Source organism: Bufo gargarizans, chromosome 1, assembly GCF_014858855.1.
Source record: "Bufo gargarizans isolate SCDJY-AF-19 chromosome 1, ASM1485885v1, whole genome shotgun sequence".
NCBI classification, from domain to species: Eukaryota; Metazoa; Chordata; class Amphibia; order Anura; family Bufonidae; genus Bufo; species Bufo gargarizans.
In genome coordinates, this window is record NC_058080.1 from 63,122,096 (window position 1) to 63,137,369 (window position 15,274).

At 43.9% G+C, this 15,274-nt stretch overlaps 1 pseudogene; it reads right to left on the bottom strand.

The window, feature by feature from the left end:
• Positions 1-14,782, bottom strand: part of LOC122924506 — a 33,488-nt pseudogene extending 18,706 nt beyond the window's left edge.
• Between the last annotated feature and the right edge of the window lie 492 nt (positions 14,783-15,274).

The following is a 15,274-nucleotide window of genomic DNA, read 5'->3' on the forward strand; positions in this document are numbered from 1 at the left end:
AGCTTCTGAAGCGTGATCATCGAACAATCAAGCGTTTCATTCAAAATAGTCAACAGGGTCGCAAGAAGCGTGTGGAAAAACCAAGGCGCAAAATAACTGCCCATGAACTGAGAAAAGTCAAGCGTGCAGCTGCCAAGATGCCACTTGCCACCAGTTTGGCCATATTTCAGAGCTGCAACATCACTGGAGTGCCCAAAAGCACAAGGTGTGCAATACTCAGAGACATGGCCAAGGTAAGAAAGGCTGAAAGACGACCACCACTGAACAAGACACACAAGCTGAAACGTCAAGACTGGGCCAAGAAATATCTCAAGACTGATTTTTCTAAGGTTTTATGGACTGATGAAATGAGAGTGAGTCTTGATGGGCCAGATGGATGGGCCCGTGGCTGGATTGGTAAAGGGCAGAGAGCTCCAGTCCGACTCAGACGCCAGCAAGGTGGAGGTGGAGTACTGGTTTGGGCTGGTATCATCAAAGATGAGCTTGTGGGGCCTTTTCGGGTTGAGGATGGAGTCAAGCTCAACTCCCAGTCCTACTGCCAGTTTCTGGAAGACACCTTCTTCAAGCAGTGGTACAGGAAGAAGTCTGCATCCTTCAAGAAAAACATGATTTTCATGCAGGACAATGCTCCATCACACGCGTCCAAGTACTCCACAGCGTGGCTGGCAAGAAAGGGTATAAAAGAAGAAAATCTAATGACATGGCCTCCTTGTTCACCTGATCTGAACCCCATTGAGAACCTGTGGTCCATCATCAAATGTGAGATTTACAAGGAGGGAAAACAGTACACCTCTCTGAACAGTGTCTGGGAGGCTGTGGTTGCTGCTGCACGCAATGTTGATGGTGAACAGATCAAAACACTTTTGAGTGTCCTTGCAAAGAAAGGTGTTTATATTGGTCACTGATTTGTTTTTGTTTTGTTTTTGAATGTCAGAAATGTATATTTGTGAATGTTGAGATGTTATATTGGTTTCACTGGTAAAAATAAATAATTGAAATGGGTATATATTTGTTTTTTGTTAAGTTGCCTAATAATTATGCACAGTAATAGTCACCTACACACACAGATATCCCCCTAAAATAGCTAAAACTAAAAACAAACTAAAAACTACTTCCAAAAATATTCAGCTTTGATATTAATGAGTTTTTTGGGTTCATTGAGAACATGGTTGTTGTTCAATAATAAAATTAATCCTCAAAAATACAATTTGCCTAATAATTCTGCACTCCCTGTACGTTTCCTGTCAGCCGCACGCTTATACCGGTTGCCCATCTTTTCCAGGTTATTTAGGATTTTCCGCCAAATAGAAGACAAAGAAGAAGAAAATCGTTCCTCCTAAGGAATGCCAGAATTATGAGCACCAGAAAATGTACCAAACTGTGGATGCCCCAAAAACGGCGACGTATCAGTGGATTCCTGTCTACGGTTATTTATAGCAAACTCAGCTAACGACAAAAATGAAGACCACTCTTCCTGATTCTCTGAAACAAAACATCTCAAGTAAGTCTCCAGATTCTGATTAGTGCGCTCTGTCTGTCCGTTCGACTGAGGATAAAAAGCCGAAGAGAAGGACAATTGTACACCCAGACGAGTACAGAACGCTCTCCAGAATCTGGAAACAAACTGAGTCCCTCTATCGGACACCACATCAGAGGGAATGCCATATAGTTTCACGATGTTGTCGACAAACACCTGCGCAAGAGTTTTAGCATTGGGTAGACTAGGTAATGCAATAAATTGTGCCATTTTACTAAAACGATCGACAACCACCAGAATCACGGTCTTTCCCGAAGAATTTGAGTAAATCCGTGATAAATCCATGGACAAATGGGTCCAAGGTCTGGACGGGATGGGCAATGGAAGCAGAGATCCAGAAGGCCGAGTATGTGTCACCTTAGCACGTGCACAGGTACCACAGGCTGACACATAGTCCTCAATATACTTACGCAACCCCGGCCACCAGAATCTGCGAGAGATGAGATCGACAGTCAATCTACTCCCAGAATCCTCCTGTGCCTCCAACACTCTGGCCTCGAGATCAGGATCAGGATAAAGAGCGGATATAACCACCCCTTCAGATAAAATGGGACTAGGGTCATTAGACTCACCCCCCCCCCCCCCCCCTTCCAGGAAAGCTACGTGACGAAGCATCCGCCTTAACGTTCTTATCTTAACCCCAGGGCGGTAAGTGACGATGAAGTTAAATCTAGTGAAAAATAATGACCATCTCGTCTGCCTTGGGTTCAGTCGCTTAGCCGAATCCAAGTAGGCCAGATTCTTGTGATCCGTAATTACCGTAATAGGATGAATTGCTCCATCCAACCAATGCCGCCATTCCTCGAACGCCAAATTAATGGCCAGCAATTCCCTATTCCCCAAATCATAATTCTTTTCAGCAGTCGAGAGTTTATTAGAGAAAAATGCACATGGGCGCCATTTACTGGGTGAAGGACCCTGCGACAATATTGCTCCTACCCCTACCTCAGACGCGTCAACCTCAACAATAAATGGCTGAGACACGTCCGGTTGCACCAGAATAGGGGCCGAAGCAAAACATTCTTTCACAGCAGAAAGGCCTGTAATGCCGCATCAGATCAGATAGAAATATCAGCAACCTTCCTAGTCATGTCTGTTAAAGGAAACCTGTCATCGGGATTTTGTGTATAGAGTTGCGGACATGGGTTGCTAGATGGCCGCTAGCACATCTGCAATATCCAGTCCCCATAGCTCTGTGTGCTTTTATTGTGTAAAAAACCGACTTGATACATATGCAAATTAACCTGAGATGAGTCCTGTCCCTGACTCATCACACATACAGGACTCATCTAAGGTTAATTTGCATATGTATCAAATCGTTTTATTACACAATAAAAGCACACAGAGCTATAGGGACTGGGTATTGCGGATGTGCTAGCAGCCATCTAGCAGCCCATGTCCTCAGCTCTATACACAAAATCCTGGTGACAGGTTCCCTTTAAATGTTTAACCACCGATGAATGGTTCAAGATAAATTTAGGGTAGTAGCTGGTAAACCTCAAAAACCGCATAAGCGCTTTCAGATTTTCGGCACGGACCTTCTCGGGATCCATACGAAAACCTGAGGATAAGAGCAGGTAACCCAGAAATTGCACTTCCTGTACAGCAAATACACACTTTTCCATCTTAGCATACAACTTATTCTCTCTTAGAATCTGTAACACCTGTCTCACATGATCCTGATGAGTCTCCATATTAGGCAAATAAATTAGTATGTCATCAAGGTATACAACGACAAACCTCCCCACCAGATGATGAAAGATGTCATTGACAAAGTGTTGAAAAACCGCAGGAGCATTGGTTAACCCAAAGGGCATGATCAGGTTTTCAAAATGACCCTCAGGGGTATTAAATGCGATCTTCCACTCACCCCCCTCCTTGAGCCTTACCAGATTATATGCCTCCCTCAGATATAATTTAGAGAACACCTTGGCACACCGACAATCTGACTAAACAAATCCGGAATCAAAGGAAGGGGGTAAGGATCACGGACGTTAATACGATTGAGCTCACGGAAGTCCAGACATGGTCTCAGGGTACCATCCTTTTTCTTTACAAAGAAGAATCCAGCAGCCACTGGGGACTTGGATGGTCTAATATGTCCCTTTGCCAAACTCTTGGTGATATACTCTCGCATAGCCAACCAAGATTTGGGCAATTTAGCTCCGGGAATAAGATTGACGGGACAGTCATACTCCGGTGCGGAGACAACTCCTGATTACCACTCTCAAAAAACACATCAGAAAATTCTGAAATGAACGAGGGTACAGGTTTAGTGGTAACCATAGAGAACGATGCATTAAGACAGTTAAAGACAGCAAAAATCACTCCACTCGAGAATCTGTCTCGTTTGCCAATCGATGTTAGGGTTATGTTTGCTTAACCATAGTAAGCCCAACACCAACGGAGCAGGCAGACCCTCCAACACATAACAGGAGACAGATTCCTGATGCAAATCACCCACTCTTAAATGAATGTCATTCACTACCTGCGACAGGCATTTTTGGGCGAGAGGTGCTGAGTCAATTGCAATGACAGAAATACTATTCTCTTATGCATTAGTAGTCAACCCGTGAATGCATACAAACTGTCCATCAATCAAGTTAACTCCTGCCCCACTGTCGATAAATGGTTCGATTTTCACAGTTTTGGACTTTAGCGCCACCTCGGCAGACAGGAGAAAACGGGTACTACCAGTAAAAGACAAAGTAGGTTTTCTTGCTCCCCACCCACACTACCATTAGTAAATTGGGGATTAAACTTTTTTCTTTTTGTTTGCACCTTGATGCTGCAAGTACAGACAAATATTCACAAAATGTCCCTTCTTGCCACAACAAAAGCAGACTCCATTCACATGACCCAAGCTTTTGCCAGTAGTTCCAGGAGTAGCTCCTCCTACCTGCATAGGCTCATCAAAAGGCACAACCACCCGTGTCTCTCTACCATAAGTGTTAAAAGAAGCAGTACCCTTATTGGACAGTACGTCCTGAAGGTGAGGACCCCTAGATCTCTCCCTCAGGCGTCTATCAAGACGTACAGCAAGGGACATAGCTGCTTCCAATGACTCAGGATTTTCATGAAAAGCCAATGCGTCCTGCAGTCTCTCAGAGAGACCCTGGCAGAATTGGCAACGGAGAGCAGAATCGTTCCACTCTGTATCCGTAGCTCATCATTTAATTTCAGAGCAATAGGTCTCCACAGAACGTTCTCCCTGCCGCAAACCCCGTAACTTGGTCTCGGCCTGAGAGATCCGATCCGGGTCATCATAGATAAGACCCAAGGCTCTAAAGAATTCATCTACCGACCGGAGGGACGGTGATCCAGTCGGCAGAGAAAAAGCCCAAGATTGGGCGTCCTCTTTAAGCAAAGAAATAATCATACCCACACGTTGACACTCATCACCAGAAAAGTATGGACGCAGCCTAAAGAATAATTTACATGACTCCCTGAACCGGATGAAATTGTCACTACCCCCGGAAAACTTGTCCGGGAGAGCTACCTTCGGTTCAGGGCAGGCCTAGAACCCACCACCGGAACCAGCAGCCTGTGGACGCTGAATCTGCAAAACCATCGCACGGAGGTCTGCTACCTCCAAAGTCAGATTCTGCAGCTGTTCGACCAGTGCAGTCATAGCATCCATAGCTGCACAGATCAGAACAAAAAATGGCGGTACTGGCTCTGGATAATGTCACGGATGTAGTAGGGGAGAACACCAAAAGACAACAAGAAGGAAGGGAAAAGACACTAGGCCTCACCGCTAGGGAAGGAAAAGGGTTACCACCTATAAAACCCTGGTCCTGGCCCTAGCTCCTATCCGTATGGGCACCTCTCGATGGTAGAGATGCCCATACACAGGAACCTAGAAAACCCCGGTGGCCCTCGGATGCCCTAATGGTAATGACAGGGCAGAGACTACCAGCTCCCTGGTGAAGGAACCAGCGTCTCGCTGAGGCCTAGTAAACAACAAAGGTGGGGGGGAATACAAAATACAACAAACGGAACACTTAACTTCTGAGGCTGATGGATGATGGATGAACAGGACTTCAACTAGAACCACACTCCAGCTCTTCCAAAAACCAAATGAAGCTATCCAGAGCAAGGAGTGATGGGTAACATCAGACTAAATAGGGGAAGGTAAAGGTCACATGATCCACACCTGAACAGGAGGTGTGGACATACAAGCAACACACAAAGTGAAACCAAACCAAAAGAGGCTTTCAGATCACTAATGTGCAGATAATCTTTCAGACCTTCTAAAACCTGCCACCGGTGTGACAAACACCTATAGTAATTCCCTTCTAGAGTACCCTCATTAGTAATACTGCCCCCAACAGTGCCCCCCAACAGTGATAATGCTCCCCAAAAGTGCTCCCATTAGTAGAAGAACCCTCCCTTATTAATAATGCCCTCACAGAACCCCCAGTAGAAATATGCCCCCCTATTGTTCCCCCAGTGGTAATAAAGCTCTCTACTGACCCCTCAGTAGTAATAAGGCCCCCCATAGTGCTCTTAGTAGAAATAAGGTGGATCTATAAGTCCCTCCTATAGAGCCCCCAGTAGTAATAAGAACGCCTGATGTCCCCGGACTTAAAATGTCACCACAGTGCCCCCATTATTTATATCGCCCCCTTCTGTTATAATGCTCTCCCCTGCAGTGCCCCCTGTAGTTGAATTAGACCCTCCACCATACAGTCCTATGTATATAACACTATTTCCCTCCCTCCGTCATAGAGTCCAATGTAAATAACATCACTCCCTCCCCTAGCCACCATCAATATACAGTCCCATGTAAATAACATCACTCCCTCCCACAGCCACCACTAACATGAAGCCTTATGTAAATAACATCACCCTTGAACATTTAGTCCCCTGATAACATTCCTCCCCTCAGCCCTAACATACAGTCCCAGTTAAATATCCACAACCCCCAGCATTGCTCTGCCTCTCCCTTCACTTACCTCTCCTCATGTAGCAGACATCACCACAGCTTCTTCTCCAGGACCTTTCCTCCTCACTGCAGAAGGCCCTCCTCTCCTGCACTGGTCACATGATGGTGACATCATCGCAGGTCCTTCTCAACCCCTGCCTTCTGTACTGATCACATGACCTGTGATGTTGCAGTGCATTAGATGCAATTGTATTGCCGTCGTGAGGATGGCAATACAGTTGTATCTAGCAGGCAGGACATTCGAGGCCTGGAAAAAAACATCAGGAATGTTTTAGCCTAGCAATGCTCCTGGCTGCCACACACAATAGTCCTTGAAAGAACTTTTGCGTCTCTAACAAGTTTTAGCAATTTAGCGCAGGTTGCGCTAAAAATATATATTGCTGCCACACAGCAATAGCAATTCACTGATTGAAATATGTTCTGATTAGGTTCACTCCTAAATACTGATCACTGAACTACTGAACGTTTGTATGGTTGTATACTTAAAATGTTAAACTTTATTGGTATACCTTAAAATATAGAACGAGAGTGATGTCCTAAAGGGACTAATATTCACAATAAGGGTTATCCCTTGTATAGCAAAAATTGCCAAGAAAAGCACTAGCTCCGGCCAGTCCTATATTACACCCCTTTTTTTACTTGTATGGGGTACATGGGGTGAACATATCTGTCGGATCAAAGCTTACAAGGTGGATAAACCCCTATCAATTGTGGAACATTATCCAGAATTCTGATGTGATGCTACCACAAATGAATCAACAGAAACCGAGCACTAAGAGGGGGGGGGGGGATTGCAACCAGGAGAGACATGGGCCAGGGTGCTGTCTGCAGTATAATTCAGATCCTTATTATATGCTCATCCTGCAAAGCTACTCTAAAGCCCCCAGCTACTCCTAATTTTACCCCACAAAATCCCACCCTCTCACAGATAATTCAGTGCCCGGGATGGCACATCGCCTTGAACCTAGCAGCTAGCGTTTGTGTATGTCTATAGTATGCCCATTATTTGCTCGACGCGTTTCTTATAACGTATATCATCAGGAGCCGGGGCTTAGATACACAACATACATCAGACAAACACACAGAACTGCCCTAAAAACTTAAATATTCATATTTCACTCACTACACTATCTCTCCCTTCTGCTCTCTAGCTCTCCCTGACTAAGACTGAGCCGAACACATGATGCGTTTCGGCCAGCCAATCACTGTAATGCCAGTAGCCAACATGGCTACGGCATTACAGTGAATGGCAGTTCCTACTTGCATGTTTGTTGGCTGCGTAGCATCGCGCTTGAGCATCGCGCTTGAGCACACGCAGTATTCGGCCAAACATCGCGATGCTCTAGTACAATAAGTGTTTGGCCGAGCGTGCTCGCCCAACACTAGTGACGGGCCCCACCTCGGACGCGTCAACTTCCACAATAAAAGGTTGTGATACATCCGGCTGCACCGATATAGGGGCACAAGCTAAGCACTACTTAACCGCAGAAAATGCTTGCAACGCCGAATCAGACCACACTGAGACATCCGTCCCTTTCTTAGGCTACTTTCACACTTGCGGCAGAGTGATCCGGCAAGCAGTTCCGACCCCAGAACTGCCTGCCGGATCCGGCAATCTGCATGCAAACGGAAAGGATTTGTAGATGGATCCGGATGCGGATCCGTCTTACAAATGCATTGCAAGAACGGATCCGTTATATATTTTTTTCACATTTTTACCAGTCTGCGCATGCGCAGACCGGAAGGACGGATCCGGCATTGCGGTATTTAATGCATTTCAATGTAAATTAATGCCAGATACAGCATTCCGGCAACTGATCCGGAATTTAGGACGTCCAAAACGCTGTTCAGTGACTGAACTGAAGACATCCTGATGCATCCTGAACGGATTTCTCTCCATTCAGAATGCATTAGGATAAAACTGATCAGTTCTTTTACAGTATTGAGCCCCTGTGACGGAACTCAGTGCCGGAAAAGAAAAACGCTAGTGTAAAAGTACCCTTAGTCATGTCAGTTAAGGGTTTCACCACTGTTAAATGGTTCTGAATAAATTTTCGGTAATAGTTGGTGAACCCCAAAAACTGCATAAGAGCCCTCAGATTTTCAGGTCGATCCAAGTCCAATACAGCATGGACTCTCTGGATCCATTCGAAAACCTGAAGATGACATCAGGTAGCCCAAGAATTGCACCGCATGTACAGCAAAAACACACTTCCCAAATTTTGCATGCAATTTATTATTACTTAGAATCTGTAACACCTGTATAACGTGATCCTGGTCCTGGAGAATAAATTTGTATGTCATCCAAATACACAACAACAAACCTCCCCACTAAGTGATGAAAAATGTAATTCACAAAATTCTGGAAAACCGCAGGAGCATTGGTCAACCCAAAAGGCAAGGTTCCGAAAGTGCCCCTCAGGAGTATTAAAAGCCGTCTTTCATTCATCCCCTTCCTTGATCCTGACCAGATTATATGCCCCGCTTAAGTCCAACTTGGAGAACACCTTGGCATCAACAATCTGGTTAAATAAATCAGGAATCAAAGCAAGGCGGTAAGGATCACGGACAGTAATCCGATTGAGCTCACGGAAATCCAGACATGGAGTTCCGTCCTTTTTTTTAAACAAAGAAAAACCCTGCTGCCACTGGAGATTTGGAAGGTCTTATGTGTCCAAACTCTCAGTAACATACTCTCTCATGGCCGTTCTTTCGGGTCCAGAAAGGTTATACAACCTAGATTTGGGCAACTTAGCTCAAGGAATAAGGTTGATAGGACAATCATATTCCCGATGCGGAGATAAATCCTGGCATCCACTTTCAGAAAATACATTGGCAAAATCATATATAAAAGAGGGTAATGTTTTAGTGGTTAAAGCAGAAAAAGATGTACGGTATTCAGACGTCAAAAACAAAAAAAAGGGACGTCTAATTCCCATCTGACTCTTGGAGGAGTGAGAGGGGAGTCAGAGAACGTGACTGGTAGTACCTGATTTCTCCTGACTGCCGAGGTGGCGCTAGAGTCCAAGACTGCGAGGATTGAGGTGTTTATCGACAGTGGGGCAGGGGTGAACCTGATTGATGCAATGCAATAATCACCCCAATCCAGAATCTGTCTAGCTTGCCAATCGATGGTTGGATTGTGCTTGCTTAACCACGGTAAACCCCGAACCAACAGTGCAGGGAGACCCTCCAACAGAAAACATGAGATGAATGCCTGATGAAAGTCACCCACTCTAAGGCCGAATGCACACGGACGTTTTTCACGGCTGTGAGCAGTCCATGGAACCACGGGCTGGATTCCTGCTGAGAGCAGGATCACACGGCGTCATTGGTTGCTATGACGACGTGTGCTCCCTGCTGCCGCCACAGTACAGTAATACACTGGTATAGATCTATACCAGTGTATTACTGTATTGCGGCGGCAGCAGGGAGCGCACTGCGTCATAGCAACCAATGACGCCGTGCGCTCCTACTCTCAGCAGGAATCCAGGTTCCACGGACTGCTCACGGCCGTGAAAAACGGCCGCGTGCATTCGGCCTTAATTGGATGTCATGCACCATCTGAGATAAACACTTCTGAGTTAGAGGTGCAGAATCAATAGCAAAAATGAAAATGTTTTTCTCTAATGCACTTGGAGACAACCCGTGCATACGGACGAACTGAGCATCAATCAGGTTCACCCCAGCCCCACTGTCGATAAACACCTCAATCCTCACAGTCTTGGACTCTAGCACCACCTCAGCAGTCAGGAGAAATCGGTATGAACCAGTCTGAACAGACCCCAGAGGTAGGTGAGTTCATACACAGGAATACCTAATGTCCTAACTCACCCTATAGGACCATGGTACTAATGTCAGGACTGAGACAACCTGTTCCTCCAAATGGAAGGATGAACAGGAGTCTCCCTCAGGCCTTAATACAAATGACAGGGAAATGCAACACACAAAATAAGCCAAACAAAATACAAAAGGGAACGAAAACACTTAACTTCAAGTGGCTATGGCAGCACTAGCAACTCGAACTGAAGCTATAAGATGCTACTTTCACACTCACGTTTTGGCTTTCCGTTTGTGAGATCCATTCAGGGCTCTCACAAGCGGTCCAAAACGAATCAGTTTGCATTCTAATGCATTCTGAATGGAAAAGGATACGCTCAGAATGCATCAGTTTGCATCAGTTCCGTCTCCATTCCACTTTGGAGACGGACACCAAAACGCTGCTTGCAGCGTTTTGGTGACCGTCTGATGAAACTGAGCCAAACGTTTTCACTGACACAATCTGGCACAATAGAAAACTGATCCGTCCTCCATTGACTTTCATTCTTGGCTATGTTAAAGTTCTGAACGGATCCAGACGGTTGTATTATTTGAACGGATCCGTCCATGAGGGATCTGCACAAAACGCGAGTGTGAAAGTAGCCTAAACCGCATAGCATAGTGGGAGAAGCAATAATAAATAGAGAAGGTTAAATGACCATAATAGCCACACCTGGGGAAAGAAGGTGTGGGAAACAACACAGATGTCATTTGATCCAAACAGAAAACATGTCAGATCAAACCACATGTTGCCAGTCTCACCGATCTCCTGCCACCTGTAGCGGGAACGTCCGTGACAGCAGCTTACTATGGCAGAGTTGGGGCTTTCACAATGCCCCAGGCTGCCTTAGTAATCCATCAGTACCCTAAACATTTGCAACGGGGGCTCAAAGGACAGAGGGAACCCACTCCTTTTTTCCTCCGATGCTGCAGTTCCTATAGACCCGAGCATCTGAGGGGTTATATGATCGGAATCGGAGTTATACCAGCCCATATACTGGACCACAATTGTAGAATTGCGCGTTTAATGCATTAAGCCAAAACTAAAATAAATGCTTTACAGCTACATTTGTGAAATATTATGAATATTTTATTTTTGGGAGTGAATTTTTAAATATTTTTTGATTTTTATTTTTGCATTTGAAAAGAAAGAATGTATAAAAAGTAGTGACACCTGAAAGTGCCAGATATCTGTAAAGTAAGTTGTAGAGGTCTGGGTCAAAATTCTTGTAAAGTTTCAAAATGTGATCCAGCTCCGCATTACTCGAATACCATAGGTTAAAAGTCACCGTCTGTAGCAAAGTGTGAGAGCGAGATGCTAATCTCTTATTATGTAGCCGGCAACATCCTCTGTTCTGGCACCCCTAATGCATCTCATTAGTGTGAACTCTTCCTATGTGTCTAAACCTATAGGAAGTTGTTACCAGTACTGAACGCAGTAGTGTCCTCAGACACGTAATTACCCCTTATTATCCAGACGATTATACAATAAACGGATGGACGCTCTGAACATCACATGGAATAGCTGACTGGGATAAACATCTGTGACTCATAAGCATAAAAATGCACGGGCTGAAAATAGTAGAATCAGAAACACGTGCGAGCCACACATCGAGATTAAAAATGTTACTAATAGATTTTATGGCTTCTTCAAAGGTATAGTAAATTAGTGTTAATGTGTAGTAATATGGGTAATGGTCAGAGTTGGGGAAATTAAAGGAGTGAATTACAACAGGCGCAAGTGCTAAAAGTTTAGCACCTCCCTGGTAGTCCCAACAGATTGGCCAGCCAAGTCATATTGCCAAATCATGATTACATGAAAGATCGCCTGGGGAAGACAATGTAGAAGAAGCCATGCACAAACTCAAGGACCAAAGATATCGGTACTGTAGGTAATAAAGATGTCACATTTAGCGTGTTTCAGGGTGTGATACCCCTTCTTCAACATTGTTACTCACCTCTCCTCTTGCTCCTCTTCTTCTGGTTGCTGAGTCTCACCTCCTGCACTTCGAGTAGGTGTGACAACCTGGCACACTCTGATAATGTCGTCTATATGGGTAATTTAAAACTGTCTTGGGCAGCAGGGCATCATCTGATTAGACAGGTGCTTTTGTCCTCTGCTACATCAACCTCAGTTCATCTCTGCTACATTGGCCCTCAGTTCATCTCTGCTACATCAGCCCTCATTTCAACCCTGCTACATCAGCCCCTCAGTTAAACTATGCTACTTCAGACCTAAGTTCAGCTCTGCTACCTTAACCCTCAGTTCATCTCTGCTACATCTGCTTCCATCACTGATTTTGAGGCCAAAACCAGGTGCGGGTCTAAACACAGAACAGGTGCAGATCTTCCCCTTATACCTTATGTCTGTGGAGGCTTCACACCTGGTTTTGGCTCACAATCACTGATGGAAATCATTGACCAAAACACTGACATATGAATAAAGCCTAACTCTGCTACATCGGTCCTAATTTCAGCTCCTCTAAATCAGTCCTTAGTTCAACTGTGCTACATCAGCCCCCAGTTAAAGACTGTTACTGTTACATCAGATCTCCGTTCAGCTCTGCTACATTGGCCTTCAATTTAACGCAGTGCATGATAGATTTGAGTATAAATAAATGTAATGTTTAATTTTTCTGCAACTTGTCTCTGCCATGGCCATTCTCCTTTCCAATTTATTCTAGAAGACAGTGTAGAATCAGTCAACCTCTGGGATAAACCAAGTCCAAATGATAGTTGTTAGATGGACTAAATTTACACTTGGTTTTTATTTTTGTTGTTCGTGGATAAGGTCCATTCCATTCCTGAGAAGCATGGTTTTAATTTACAATCAGCCATAACATTAAAGCCCCCGAGTCGAAGGGAAACATTCATTATCTTCTGACAATGTCTCCTGTCAAAGAGTGGGATATATAAACCAGCAAGTTATCAATACGTTTTTGAGGTTGATATGTTGGAAGCAGAGAAAATTGGCAAGCATTAAGATGTGAGGGACTTTGACCAGGGCCAAATTGTGCTGGCTAAATGACTGAGTTAATGAATCACCAAAATGGAAGGTCTTCTGGGATGTCCCTAGTATATAGAGCTTAAAACCTACCAAGAGTGGTTCAAGGAAGGCCACTCAAGGCTCATTGATGCCTATTAGGAGTGAAGGATAACCCAACCTGTGCAATTGCTGACCAGATAAGCTAAAATTGCTGAAAGGGTTAAATGAATCTATAATAGAACAAATATGATATATAGTGCATCACAGCTTGCTACATATGGGGACCGGCCACTAACAAAAGTGCCTACGATGGACATTCTCACTGTGAGCATGAAAACTGGACTTGGAAGGAATAAAAACATTTTACATCATGTATAAGGTTAGTGCACATGAGTTGCACATGATACCTGTAGAAGAGCCACCAGGATGGAGTATGAGAAGGAGGAAAGCAAGCAAATGCAGTGTGATGCTCTGGGCAATGTTCTGCTGAGAAATTTGGGTCCTGCCATTCATGGAAAGTACTTTAATATGCACCACCTATCCAAACATCATACAGAGTGATACAATAATGATTGTCTTCACGCAACAGTGAAACATGGTGGAGGTTCCTTGTAAGTTGGGGCTGCATTTCAGCAAATGGAGTTGGGGATTTGGTCAGGATTAATGGCGTCCTCAATGCTGAGAAATACAGGCAGATATTTATACATTATGCAATACCATCAGGGAGTTGTCTGATTATCTCCAAATGTATTCTGCAGCATTACAACGACATCAAACATATAGCCAATGTCAACTATTTTTATCATAAAGAAGAACAAGGAGAGAAGACATGGCCCCCACAGATCCCTGATTTCAAAATCATGGTAGATGTCTGGGATTACATGAAGAGGCAGAAGTATTTGAGCAAGCCTACATTCACAGAAGATCTGTGGTTAGTTTTGCTAGATGTTTGTAACAATCTCCCTGCTAAGTTCCTTCAACAATTGTATACAAGTGTGCCTAGAAGAACTGATGCTGTTTTGAAGGCATAGGGTGGTCACACCAAATGTTGATTTGATTTAGATTTCTCTTTTGTTCACTCACTTTTTTTGTTAATTGATAAAAAGATAAACTATTATCACTTCTATTTTTGAAAGCATTCTTTCTTGGTGGCATCTTTTCAGCACTAACTCCCTGATCTTAATCTGATACAGTAGCTGTGAGATAAGCTGGATCCATGGAGGACCCATCTCAAAACTGATAGGGCTTAAAGGATTTGCTAGTAACATCTTGGTCTCAGAGACCAGGTCTTGTGGATTTCTTATGGTCCACTATCTACTATTTAGCTTCAATGCTCCAGCTTCCCCTTCCATTTCTCACATTACTATCCAGCATTGGCTCTGAATGTTTTCATATATAAAAGAGCTGTAGAACTGTAATAAACTTACCTGTCTCCAATCAAGTTAGAACCTTTAGGCTTTGCTATGGGAAGTACTCTACTATTGTCATGCATGCTTGGGGAACATGGCAAACCAGGATGCAGGTGGCCACATATTAAATAATATACTAGTCTGACCATTTTTGTCTATGGCCTTTTTGACTTTGTACTTTTTGTGTTATAGGTTCTATGCACATCTATTGCAGTTACAGTCGGACTACAAACATACCCTGTGTAGTCTGAACCTGCAGTCATGCTCCTTTCCAGTTGGATCTTACTTCCTGCTAGCAAATATTTCATAAGTTAGCGACTACTAAGAAATATGTGGAAAGGACCTGCACAATCAGACTACACAGGGTATGTTAGTAGTCTGTAACCATAGAAACACACAGGTCTGCATTGGATCTGCAGTTAGAAAATTATAGGAGAATTTTAATAAAGACCATTTTTAAAGTTGGTTCATTTTTTTTTGTTTTAAAACAGCAGCATAAGTAGTTATGTATAATAGCACCTTATATTAGAAAACTCACATTATAGCAAAAATACACCATATTGTTATTCCCCACA